Genomic DNA, 14,320 nt, shown 5'->3' with positions numbered 1-14,320 from the left:
ACCATGATTTTTTTATCCATTCTACAACTGATGGACATTTGAGTAGTTTCTAGTTTAGGGCTGTTGTGAATAGTGCTGCTGTGAACATTCTAGTACAGTTTTTTTTTTTTTGAATGTATGTATTTCTTTTTTTATGCTTTAAAAATAGACTTTATTTTTAGAGCAGTTTTAGGGTCTAGCGAAATTGTAAGGAAGGTAGAGAAAGCTACCCCATACCCTCCCAACTAGTACAGACTCCCTCCACCATCAACCTCCCCTACCAGAGTGGTATATTCATTACACTCAACGAAAGTACGCTGACACATCATTATTGCCCAGAGTCCATTGTTTTCATTAGGATTCACTCTTGACATTATACATTCAATGGATTTGGACAAATGTATCCACATTTGTGGATATCCACATATGTATCCAATACATTCCATATTCTGTTATAATATACAGAATAGTTTCACTACTCTGAAAATCCTATGTGCTCCACCTATTCTTCCCTCCCTGCCCCCTAACTCCTGGCAACCACTGATCTCTTTACTGTCTCCATAGTTTTGCCTTTTTCAGAATTTCATGTAGTTGGAATCATTACAATCTATAGCATTTTTAGGTTACCTTCTTTCACTTAGTAATGAATGTATGTATGTATTTCTATTAGAGGAAAAGAATTGTTGGGCCATAGCTATGTGTATATTCAGCTTTAACTGATGTGGCCAAATAGTTTTTCAAAGTGGTTGGACCAATCTATACCCCTACCAACAGGGCTGGTTATTTTTTGTACTTGACTTCTAACTGAAGTGCATTATGGTCAGAAAATATGATTGGTAGACTATGGATTCTTTAAAGTTCATTGAGATTCCTTGATGTTCAATTTTTCAGAGGCTTCTCAGTGCTTGAGAAATGTGCATTCTGTATTATGAAAAACTATATGCCAAAAATTTTAACAACCTAGAAGAAATGGATAAATTCCTAGAAACATATAAATTACTAAAACTGAAACAGGAAGAAATAGAAAACTTGAACAGATGGATAACCAGCAGAAAAATTGAATCAGTAATCAAAACACTCCTAAAAAACAAAAGTCCAGGACCAGATGGCTTCACAGGTGAATTGTACCAAACATTTAAAGAAAAGTTAATTCCTATTCTTCTCAAACTATTCCAAAAAATAGAAAAAGAAGGAAAATTCTCAAATTCATCCTATGAGGCCAGCATCACCCTGATACAAAAACCAGATAAAGATACCACAAAAAAGAGAACTACAGGCCAATATCCCTGATGAACATAGATGCAAAAATTCTCAATAAAATACTAGCAAACCAAATCCAACAATACATTAAAAAATCATTCATCACAATCAAGTGGAGTTTATTCCTGGGTTGCAAGTGTGGTTCAGTATTTGCAAATCAATCATTGTGACACATCACATTAAAAAAAGAAAGGATAAGAACCGTATGATCCTTTCAAAGGATGCAGAAAAAGCATTTGACAATGTTCAATATCAGTTCATGACAAAAACCCTCAACAAAGTAGGTTTAGAGGGAACATACCTCAACATAATAAAGATCATATATGAAAAACCCACAGCTAATATCTTCAGTGGGGAAAAACTGACAGCTTTTCCTCTATGGTCAGGAACAAGACAGGGATGTCCACTCTCACCACTTTTATTCAACATAGTACTGGAAGTCCTAGCCGCAACAATTAGAAAACAAAAAGAAATAAAAGGCGTCCAATTCAGAAAGGAAAAGTAAAACTTTCACTATTTGCAGATGATATGATACTATATGTAGAAGACCCAAAATACTTCACCAAAAACTGCTAGAACTGATAAAGGAATTCAGTAAAGTCGCAGGATATAAAATCAAGATACAGAAATCTGTTGCATTTCTATATGCCAATAATGAAGCAGCAGAAAGAGAAAGTAAGGAAATACTCCTATTTATAATTACACCAAAAACAATAGGATACCTAAGAATAAACCTAATTAAAGAGTTGAAAGATTTATAGTCTGAAAACTATAAAACACTAAAGAAATTGAAGACAACACAAAGAAATGGAAAGACATTCTATGCTCATGGATTGGAAGAACAAATATTATTAAAATTTCCATACCATCCAAAGAAATCTACATATTTAATGCATTCCCTATTGAAATACCCCACAGCATTTTTTACAGAGCTAGAACAAATAATCCTAAAATGTGTATAGAACCACAAAAGACCCCAAAAAGCCAAAGCAACACTGAAAAAGAAAACCAAAGCTGGAGTCATCACAATTCCAGAGTTCAAGTTGTATTACAAACCTGTAGTAATCAAAACAGTGTGATACTGGTACAAAAATAGACACATAGATCAGATCAATAGAACAGAATAGAAAACCCAGAAATGAACCTACAATTATGTGGTCAATTAATCTTTGATAATGCAGGAAGGAATATCCAATGGGAAAATGTCTCTTCAACAAAGGGTGTTGGGAAAACTGGACAGCCATATGCAAAAGAATGAATCTGGACAGTTTTCTCACACCATACACGAAAATAAATTCAATTAGTCAATGGACTAAAGGCCTAAATGTGAGGGACGCCTGGGTGGTTCAGTCAGTTGAGTGTCTGATTCGGTTTCATCTCAGGTCATGATCTCACAGTTGGTGAGATTGAGCTCCGTATCGGGTTCTGCACTGACAATGCGGAGCCTGCTTGGGATTCTCCCTCTCCCTTTCTCTCTGCCTCTCTCTCTCTCTGCCTCTCTCTCTCTCTCTCTCAGAATAAAAATCAACTTAAAAAAAATAAAATAGTAACACAAGAGGCATGTACTACTGATATAATTTGATGTGGGGTCCAGGAGCAAATGGTCAAGAAAGAATTCTTGAGATGTTTTTGGTACAAAAAAGATGGTTTTATAAAAGCACAGGGATAGGACCTGTGGGCAGAAAGAGCTGCACTGGGATTGATTATGTACTTTTAAGTTGGGAGGGGTAGAAACAAAGCAAATTTCCAAAAGATTTTCATATGTTAAAGAAGACTTACAGGATCCTAGAGGCCTGGCTATTGTCAAGCTAAGGTTGTTTTCTCCTCTAGCAAAGCATTAACGTTAAGACAGTTGGGAGTTCCTGGAGGAATGACTTACTCTGCCTGTCTCAAATATTTGTCAATGGGCTGCCAGTTGTAAGGAAATTTAATTTTACATTTCCTTTTGCTTTTGCTCTCCCCATCATTCCCCCCTGAACAATTTTGACCCTTAAATCTTTAAGGTTGCTAAGGGTACACAGTCTTATCTTCTGTAACTTCTTCTTGCTCAATAGGGGCGTAGAGCTGTCCCTATCTAGGGGTCAACATTAGTCTGTTGGGTAACTTACATATAGGAATTACCAAAGGCAGAGGCAGTCTAATCCAAAGTAGACAACATAAATGAATCTCCTTGAGTACAAAGGATCCTCTGTCAACTTGAAGTTATGTCAGTGAGAGTCTCAACACCAGGTAGAAAGACATAGGAAAAGACAACAAAATATGGGGTGCCTGGGTGGCTTAGTCAGTTAAGCATACGACTATCAGTTTCAGCTCAGGTCATGATCTTATGGTCTGTGGGCTCGAGTCCCACGTCAGCCCCACGTCAGCCCTGCATGGCAGCATGGAGCCTGCTTGGGATTCTCTCTCTCTCTCCCTCTCTGCCCCACCCCCACTTGCACCCTCTCAAAATAAGTAAATAAACATTAAAAATTTTTTTGAAAAGACAACAAAATAATAATCTTTTTATTATTATTAGAAAGAGAAGTCTGAATAAAAGACCTTTGATAGTTGACCAAAATCTTCCTCCAGTCCAGGAATTTAACCAATCCCTAAAGGAAAGAGAGGGATTGTTTAAAGTGCCAGTTTGATTATTCATGTCTTTTAGTAACCCTGTCACATTTTTGTGGTAATCTGGAGTGTATACATAACACTCTGTTTTAATAAAGCATATGTTCCTCCTTGAGCTGCAGTCAGGATATCAAGGGCCATTAGGTTTTAAAGGGCCACCTTTTGAATTTGTAGGTGACAGCATGTTTGGTTTAGGTAAGGGTGATCACTGTATGCTTGGCTAAAGTCTCTATTTGCAATTTTCATCAATAGAGGCAGCTTCTAGGACAAATATGGTTAAGGAATAAAACCATCAAGAAGCCTTCTTTGTTTTATGTCTAGCCTTAACAATATCCTAATTACGAGGAATCACTGGCAAGTGGGAGAAAACCAACTGTCATCTGCATTATCAATAGGAGAATCTTAAATGTTCTATTTTTCTAAGCTTATTTTTCATTGCTTTTACTGTCTCATTTTGAATTAACTAAGGGTTTTTCCCCTCTCACGGTGATGAGAAAAGTATAACCTTGATTTCTATACTTTTACTAATCCTTAAAATTTGAACTCACGTATTTGTTAATATCTAAAGGTAATCAGTGTGTCAGTTTTTCTCTAAACAATCTCAGAACCTTTATAATCATAAGAGTAATGTTTATTCAGTGGCTGCTGTTTATTAGGAACTGTTGTGAGCACTTTACTTACAAGTCATTTAAGACCTAAGAGGTTAAGTAATTTGCCTATGGCTACACAGATAATAAATCACAATACTGGAATTCAAACCAGGCAGTCTGGTTCCATAACTGTGCAGTCTGGTTCCATAACTGTGCTCTTGAAGACTATGCTTTATTTAACCCGGAACTCTTGAATTAAGATTACCTCCTCATATCTTACATGTTACTCCTAGTATTTCTATTCAGTATTTTTGCTTTGCTCACAATTCTTTATTGTATTTCATACCTTCCTTTGGAGAACATTTTCCTTGATCCTGATGTAATCCTGTTAGATGTGCGTTAGCATCTGTTGAAGGCAAAAAAATCTCAGTTTTTGTCAGACGGTGTATTTACTTAATGGTAGCTTAGCTAAATTGATAGTTTTTTTCTCTCAGCACTCTGAAGATATCATTCCATTGTATTCTGGTTTCCATGTCAGAGATGAGAAGTCTGCTCTAAGTGTAATTGTCATACTCTTTGTAAGTAGGTTGTCTTTTTCTCTCTGCTTGCTTTTGTAAACTTTTTGTCTTTAGTGCTCCACAATTGATCCAAGAAGTATCCAAATGTGAATTACTTATTGAGTAATTGGGATTCATTGTGTACCTGAATCTGAAAACGTATGTCTTCATATTTCTGGAAAGTCATTAGATAGGATCTTTTGAAGAATGTCTCTCCCATTCTTTCTATTCCTGCCCTCTGGGACTCCACAACTAGATGGATATTGGATCTTCTCATCCTATCCTTAGTATTTGATATTTTTACTCCCAAATTAGGTATGGTTATTTAATTAATTGATGTTTTTTTTACCATGTTTCATTCATTTTTTCATATCTTGAAAACTCATTTGCATTTATTTTCTATATGTGCCTGAACATAGCCTATTGGTTTGTGGTATTTATTAATTTTTAAGAGATTCTGTATGCTAAGAAAAGATTTGCCATTGTTAGTCTTTGAAAATATATTTTAAAAATTTATCAATTTTTCTTTTGACTTCATGTTATCTTTTATAGTGCAGCTATTTTTAATCAATATATAGTCAGACCTAACAAGTTTTTACATTATGGATTCTAAATTTCAGATATTGCTTTTAAAAGTCCTTCTCCATGCCAACTCATTAAAAAAATCTTCCATGCTTTTGTCTCATGCTTTTATGATTTAATTTATATTTTTAAATAGTAGATCCATTTAGAAATTATTTTGGTATAAAGAGTGAAATTCATCGCAGAGATTATTTTTTTCAAATAACCAACCAATTGCCTTAAAGTATTTCATTCATCAAATAAACCATCTTTCAGCCTCCTTATTTGGATTGATTTCTGATGCTTGCTTTTGCTCCACTGATCTCTTTACTAGTACCAATGGTGTTAATTAGTATAATTTTATAATATGTTTTAAATATCTATTGGGGCTAGTTTCCCCTGCCATCACTTATGACTCTTATTTAATACTTTAACTAGACTTACATATTATATTTTAACTAGTAACTTTAGAATTTGCCTATCTAGTTAAAAAAATCTTAGGTATTAACCACTGAATTGAAATCTCTTTCTCTCTTTTGAGATTATAAACTCCATCACATCAGGGACTGAGTCTGTCTTGTTCACTATTGCCAGAATCTAACACAAAATGCATAGTAAGTACTCAAAAAATATTTGTTGAATAAACTAATGAATGAGTGGAGCCAAAATCACACTCTCCTGTTTTATAGCTCTCTGAAAATCTCATTAATTCAAGAAGAAAAAAATTTACTCACAGTTAAGCTTCTCTTCTTATTCCTGTTTCCTACTCCCTCACCATGTTGATCCTGGATATTCCTCAGTAAACATCCCTCTGAGTCAGTTTCCCAGGCAACCTGACCTAAGACATAGAGGAATAGATGGCTTGCACACTCTCCAGGCAATACCCCATAAACACTATTTTATTCAACAGATATTTGATAAGTGTTAGGCAGCAGAGTTTCAGGTTATATTCCTTAACAAGTACTGGAAGTTCTCTTTTGCTAATAAAAGGTTTGTCCAGGGGCACTGGGTGGTTCAGTTGGTTAAGCATCCGACTTTGGCTCAGGTCATGATCTCATGGTTAGGGTCTTTGAGCCCCGCATCTCTGCTGTGAGCACAGAGCCCACTTCAGATCCTCTGTTCCCCTTGCTCTCTGCCCTTCCCCCATGCTCTCTCTCTCTCACACACTCTCTCTCCCTCTCTCTCAAAAATAAACATTAAAAAAAATCTGTCCATGCACTTAAGAAAACTGGTGGCCCATGGCACAAAAACAGATACATAGACCAATGGAATAGAATAGAATCCCCAGAACTAGACCCACAAAAATATGGCCAACTAATCTTTGACAAAGCAGGAAAGAATATCCAATGGAAAAAAGACAGTCTCTTTAACAAATGGTGCTGGGAGAACTGGACAGCAACATGCAGAAGGTTGAAACTAGACCACTTTCTCACACCATTCACAAAAATAAACTCAAAATGGATAAAGGACCTGAATGTGAGACAGGAAACCATCAAAACCCTAGAGGAGAAAGCAGGAAAAGACCTCTCTGACCTCAGCCGTAGCAATCTCCTACTCGACACATCCCCAAAGGCAAGGGAATTAAAAGCAAAAATGAACTACTGGGACCTTATGAAGATAAAAAGCTTCTGCACAGCAAAGGAAACAACCAACAAAACTAAAAGGCAACCAACGGAATGGGACAAGATATTTGCAAATGACATATCGGACAAAGGGCTAGTATCCAAAATCTATAAAGAACTCACCAAACTCCACACCCGAAAAACAACCCAGTGAAGTGTCTGACTCTTGATCTCAGTTCAGGTCTTGATCTCCGGATTGTGAGTTCAAGCCCCGCAATGAGCTCCATGCTGGGCATGGGGACTACTTAAAAACTAAACTAAGCTAAACTGAAACTAAAATGAAATCCCGGATCAGTTAGAAATTGTAGAGAAATAGCTACACCCTGGTAACTTTTATGTATTTACATAGGCCATGCAGGAAAATGCTTGAACCACATCTAATTAGAGTCTTGGTAGAATACTTTGTGATCCTTCCAGGGCATGAGAGGATAGAAGGCCTGTGAAGAGCTACTCCAAAGCCACGTCCCATTTGCTTCTCCTGAAAGGCTGTTGTGAAACAATTTCTCACTGCCTCCTGGGTTCTGATGACATTCTCCTCCATCCCTCTAAGAATAATGCAGCAGAATATAAAACCACTTAGCCATGCAGTTTAGAGTTGGCTCCTCCATAAGGGGGTATCCCACAAACCTAATTGCCATCATCTAGCCCCTTTTGTTTTGGTATTGTCCTTGGTGTGGGGACAAAGATCATAGGAAGCTTTTATGCTTTCACTGTACAGTAAAAAACTACCCCAATCCAGAAGTGGCTCATTGTATCTTTATGACTAAATCAGTTAGGAATTGGCCTTACCTTGTCTTGTGTGTGCTTGACAGATACTCATATTAAAAAGAGTAAAACTTGATCCCTGCCTCACATCACACATAAAGTTGATTTTAGGTGGATTGTAAACCTAAATGTGAAAGACAAAACAATAAAGCTTCTACTTTCTCAAGACTTCTTCTTTGAAACATGGGTTATTATTTTTTTTTAATGTTTATTCATTTTTTGAAAGAGAGAGAGAGAGAGAGACAGAGCATGAGTGGGGGAGGGGCAGAGAGAGAGGCAGACACAGAATCTGAAGCAGGCTCCAGGCTTTGGGCTGTCAGCAGACAGTCCAACGCAGGGCTTGAACCCACAAACCGCAAGATCATGACCTGCTCCGAAGTTGGATGCTTAACTGACTGAGCCACCCAGCCTCCCTGATACACAGGTTATTTAGTAGTGTGTGGCTTATTTTCCAAATATATTGGAATTTTCTAGCTTTCTGGTTTTTTCATTTTATTTTTTCATTTTTTTTTTAAGTAGGCTTCATGACCAGCACAGAGCCCAACACAGGGCTTGAACTCATGACCCTGAGAGCAAGACCTGAGCTGAGATCAAGAATCCAAGGTTTAACTGACTGAGCCGTCCAGGTGACTCTCTGTTTTGTTTTTTGTTTTTTTTTTTTCTAGTTTAATTCTATTGTGGTCTGAGGAACACACTAACATACTTTATAGGATTTGTATTCTAAGTTTGTTCAGGTGTGTTTTCTGGTCTAGAATATGGTCTATTTTGATGAATGTTCCGTGTGAACTTGAAAAGAATGTGTATTCTGCTTTTTTTTTTTTTTGGATGAAGTACTTTATAAGTGTCAATATTAGATCAAGATAATTGGTGGTGCTATTCAGTTCAACTATATCCTTACTGGTTTTCTGCCTGCATGATCTACCAATTACTGAAAGAAAGGAGTTGAAGTCTCCAACTATAATGAAGGGGGAGCATACTGTAATCCCATGATTGTCTCAGTTTTTCAGTGAGCCTGTATTTCTGGGCTGAGATCTTGTTTTTTCCCATAGGTGAGACAGAAAGGCTAGAAGAGGCTGGAGTTGGGTAATTTTCCTTCCCCCACTTCAGATAAAGCTCTGGTAATCTTTTCTGTTGCTAAGTATGCCTTTGTTAAGGAGAATACACTAGATGTATTTCAAAAGGGTTGCTTTTCCCTCCCACTAGCAGAAACATGAAGGTTTATCTTGCCTCTTCACTCTAAGAAACTGGTAGAATCAGCAAAACTGAAAGGCAACTGATGGAATGGGAGACGATATTTGCAAATGATGCAAATGACATATCAGATAAAGGGTTAGAATCCAAAATCTATAAAGAACTTATCAAACTCAACACCCAAAAAACAAATAATCCAGTGAAGAAATGGGCAAAAGACATGAATAGACACTTCTCCAAAGAAGACATCCAGATGGCTAACAGACATGTGAAAAAATGCTCAACATCACTCATCATCAGGGAAATACAAATCAAAACCACAATGAATATCACCTCACACCTGTCAGAATGGCTAAAATTAACAACTCAGGAAACAACAGATGTTAGTGAGGTTGCAGAGAAAGGGGAACCCTTTTGCACTGCTGGTGGGAATGCAAACTTGTACAGCCACTCTGGAAAACAATATGGAGGTTCCTTAAAAAACTAAAAATAGAACTACCCTGTGATCCAGCAATTGCCCTACTAGGTATTTATCCAAAGGATACAAAAATGGTGATTCGAAGGGGCACATGCACCCCAATGTTTATAGCAGCACTATTGACAATAGCCAAATTACAGAAAGAGCCCAAATGTCTGTTGACTGACAAATGGATAAATAAGATGTGTTATATATATACAACAGAATAGTACTCGGCAGTGAAAAATAATGAAATCTTGCTATTTGCAAAAACGTGGTTGGAACTACTGTGTATTATGCTAAGTGAAATAAGTCAGTCAGAGAAAGACAAATATATGATTTCACTCATATATAGAATTTAATAAACAAAATAGATGAACAGAGGGGAAGGGAAGCAAAAATAAGATAAAAACAGAGAGGGAGGCAAACCATAAGACACTCTTAAATACAGAGAGAACAAACTGAGGGTTGCTGGAGGGGTGTTAGGTGGGGGAATGGACAAAATGGGTAATGGGCGTTAAGGAGGTCACTTGTTGGGATGAGCCCTTGGTGTTATATGTAAGTGATAAATCACTAAATTCTACTCCTGAAATCATTATTATACTATATGTTAACTAACTTGAATTTAAATTAAAAAATTAAAAATTAAAAAAATTAAAAACTGGTAGAATTCCTAGAGGTGAAGCTGATAAAAGTATGAGGGCTTCCTAGGACTGCATCAAACTAAAAAGTTTCTTCACAGCTTTTGAAAATCAAAAGTATGAAAAGGCAACCTGTGGAATAGAAAAAAACAATTAAATTAAATAGAAAAAAATTCTAAAATTTGTATGGAACCACAAAAGACCCCAAATAGCCAAAGCAACCTTGAGAAAGAACAAAGCTGAAAGCATCACACTTCCTGATTTCAAACTGTACTACCCAGATGTCGTAATCAAACCGATATGGTACTGGCATAAAAACAGACACATTGACCAATGGAACAGAACCAAGAGCCCAAAAATAAACCCAGACATATACAGTCAACTAATACTTTGACAAATGAACCAAGAAAACCCAATGAGGAAAGGATAGTCTCTTCAACAAATGATGCTAGGAAAACCAGATATCCATATGCAAAAGAATGAAATTGGACTAAGTTTGGACAATCATAAAAAAAATTACTATAAACAACCGAGTGCAGATTTTTGTGTACATATAAGTTTTCATTTCCTTTGGGAGAATACCAAGAAGTTCAATTGCTGGATCATATAGTAAGAGTCTGTTTCGTTTTGTAAGAAACTGCTAACTGTCTTCCAAAGTGGCTATACCACTTTGCACTCCCACCAGCAAATTATAAGAGCTCCTGTTGCTCCTCATCCTCACCAGCATTTGGTGTTGTCAGTGTTTTAGATTTGGGCCATGTTAATAAGTATGCAGTTGTACTTTGTTGCTGTTTTACTTTGCAATTCTCTAATGACATATGACGTTCAGCATTTTTTCATATGCTTATTTGCCATCTGTATCTCTTCTTTTGTGAGGTGTCTGTTCAGATCTTTGGCCCATTTTTTTAACCAAGTGGTTTTTTTCTTATTCTTGAGGGTTTTTTTTTAAATTTTTTTCATGTTTATTTATTGTTGAGAGAGAGACAGAGAGAGAGCGTGAGCGGAGGAGGGGCAGAGAGAGAGGGAGACAAGAATCCAAAGTCTCTGAGTTGTCAACACAGAACCCAATGCAGGGTTCGAACTCATGAATCATGAGATCATGACCTGAGCCAAAGTTGGATGCTTAACCAACTGAGCTACCCAGGCACCCCTCTTATTGATGAGTTTTAAGAGCTCTTCATATATTTTGGATAACAGTCCTCTATCACACGTGTCTTTTACAAATATTTTCTTTTAGTCTATGGCTTGTCTTCTCATTCTCTTGACAGTGTCTTTTGCAGAGCATGTATATTGCTTTTTTAAACTGAACTCATATAAGAAGCATTCCTCATACTATTATAAGAAACTTGCAATTTTATTGTGATAAAATATACATAACATAAAATTTACCATTTTAACCATTTTTAGGTATACATTTCAGTGATAGTAAGTACAGTCACATGGCTGTGCAACTATCATCACTCTGTCTCCAGAACTTTTCATCCTCCCAAACTGAAACACCATACCCATTAAACAACTCCCTATTTCCTACCCCATTCACCACCCCCGGAAACCACCATTCTGCTCTTTGTCTCTATAAATTTGACTATCTGGGTACCTCATATACGTGGAATCATGCAATATTTGTCCTTTTGACCTTGCAATTTAACATTACAATATTATTCAGTTAGGACATAATATTAAATACAGTTGACCCTTGAAGGGTTAAGGGTGCCAACTACCATGCAGCTAAAAATCCACGTATAACTTTTCACTCCCCCAAAACTGAACTGCCTCCTGTTGATTGATAACATAAACACTCAGTTAATACATATTTTGTATGTTATGCATATTTTATACTGTATTCTTACAATAAAGTAAATTAGAGAAAAGAAAACCATATTCATATCGTTATCAAGAAAACCATGAGGAAGAGAAAATACATTTACAGCACTGTACTGTAAAAACAATCTGTGTATAAGTGAACCAGCCTAGTGCAAACCCCTAGTGTTCAATGGTCAACAGTAAACAGAATTTATTGACTCTTTTCCTATTGCTGAATATGTCTGTTGCGGTTCTTATGTTTCACTTTAGATTAGCGTATTTATGCATTATATGTTTTATGTGACATTATATCTGTAGAATAGATTCCTAGGGGTGTAATCACTGAAAACGAAGCGTAGCAGTATTTTTAAGAATCTTCATACAGTTTTCCCACTTTGCAAAACAGTCTTATCAATTTGTGCACTCAGAAATTATGTAAGACAGTGCCTATTTCACCACACTCTCACCAGTATTATAATCTTCCCAAAGCTAATTTGGCCAGGGGAAAAAAAGCATCTGTTATCATATACCTGTGACACTTGTGAGACTGACCAATTTTCCATGTTTGTTAGGTAAACCCTCTTTTGTAGACTGTTCAGACCCTTTCTTCATTCACCTAATCTATTCTATGATTTTCTTATAAATTTATATAATAAAATTAGCAATCTTTTGTCTATCATATGTTTTGTGAATACTTTCTCAGCATGTTTGCTTTTACATTTTTATTTCTTTTTTAACATAGAGTGGTTTCCAGGAATTTTTAAAAATAGGATACAGTTAGGAAGAAGGAAGAAGAATGGTCAAGGTGAACTTTAGAATTCTCTTTCACGTGTGTGACTTCACAAGACATTATTCATTCCTAAGACAGTCAAATTCTCTAAGTTTTCTACATCTCAGCCAATGCTTTTGCATAATATTTAAAAGCAAATTGGCAATTAACCTTGGACAATAAAGCAATGATGTAAAATGACCTCTGCAATAAACACTATTTAAGAGTCAGGTGGCTCCAGTCAGCACCAGCTGGAACTACTCTATAGAATAAAATGTGTATTACTCTCTGCTGTTTTCAATCCCAAATACAACTAAGGTCATTACTAATTTGTACCAAAGATTTCAGAGCAACTAATAGACCATAACCAAGATATACAATTCTTATCTTGTGAACAAAGGCCAAACAATTTGAGTTGTCACTGATTTCACTATGTAGAGCCTTATTTTTCTTTATCCATATTTTGAGAATAAGCATGTTTCCTTGGTAGGCCAGATAACAGAATTTAGGAAAGGAGAAAAAAAGACCTCAACATAGAAAATATAAAAATTATTACAATCTTGAGCAAGCCACAGATAGTCCTAGGACATTTGTTTATGCACCTGGGCATTTATGAAAACTAGAGGAAAAGAAAAGCTGCATTTGTTGTGACGGTAACACTCCACTTTGCTTTGCAAGAGGAGGGAGTCTACCATAGTTTCTCTGCCCACACCTGCTATGCAAGGACATTTTGCAAAAGAAATTAGTGAGGATGAAAATCTAAGTCACTCAAGGTCTACATGACTCAAAAGGCAAAACTGGTCTCAGATTCCTCTTCTACACAAATTGGAGTGAAGATTATAACTCTGGGGGCTTACAAAGGACAAGATGAATGGTGCTGCCACTACCACAGTCCCCACAGTTTCTGAGATCTACGAATGTGAACCAAGTCCAAGCCAGATTTACCGCGGTTCCATAAGCCCAGGGTTACAAAGGTGCAACATTGAAATGATTTCACCTCTGTGCCAAACAAGCAATAGGAAAAGATGAATTGATTTTGTTTTGTTCTTTGTAACAACACTAAAATGTTTGTTTTTAAAGCAGGTTTCATATGAACATATTATCTTATTAATTTATTTGAACCCTGCCACCACCCTGGGAGCCAGGCACCTCTGTATCTCCCAGGTATCTGAAGGTGACTTGACTATAGAAGGTATTCAATAAATGCTTTTTGAATAAATACATATGTAAGCAAAGTTCCCTCTTCAAAACTGACCACAAGAATAGGTTAGCCCTCACATCTGAAATGTAAGGAAGTAGTAGTGGTTTGTTTCTTGATAATTCTCACACACACATACACACGCGCGCGTGCACGCACGTGTGCACATGCACCAACACAAAGCATGATGCGTTAAGATAAAAACAGTTAATTACATTTTATTAAATGAGTCACATCAGTTACCATACCTTTCCTTCACTCAAACCCAATTCCACTTTCTTTTCCATATTTATTGAGAAATAATGAACGTATACCACTGT

The 14,320-nt window shown here is 36.4% G+C and overlaps 1 long non-coding RNA gene across 5 annotated transcripts in view; it reads left to right on the top strand.

The window, feature by feature from the left end:
* LOC125908749 (uncharacterized) overlaps nt 1–9,067 on the top strand; it is a 67,791-nt gene extending 58,724 nt beyond the window's left edge. For all 5 annotated transcript variants that reach the window (XR_007453422.1, XR_007453421.1, XR_007453419.1 and 2 more), the window contains 2 exons: nt 8,461–8,567; nt 8,991–9,067. This is a non-coding gene — a long non-coding RNA (uncharacterized LOC125908749). The remainder of the gene's footprint in view (nt 1–8,460; nt 8,568–8,990) is intronic.
* Nucleotides 9,068–14,320: the final 5,253 nt, after the last annotated feature.

Source organism: Panthera uncia (genome assembly GCF_023721935.1).
Source record: "Panthera uncia isolate 11264 chromosome B3 unlocalized genomic scaffold, Puncia_PCG_1.0 HiC_scaffold_1, whole genome shotgun sequence".
Classification (NCBI taxonomy): Eukaryota; Metazoa; Chordata; class Mammalia; order Carnivora; family Felidae; genus Panthera; species Panthera uncia.
The sequence above is the reverse complement of the archived record's forward strand: the minus strand, read 5'-3'. Positions and strand labels throughout refer to the sequence as shown.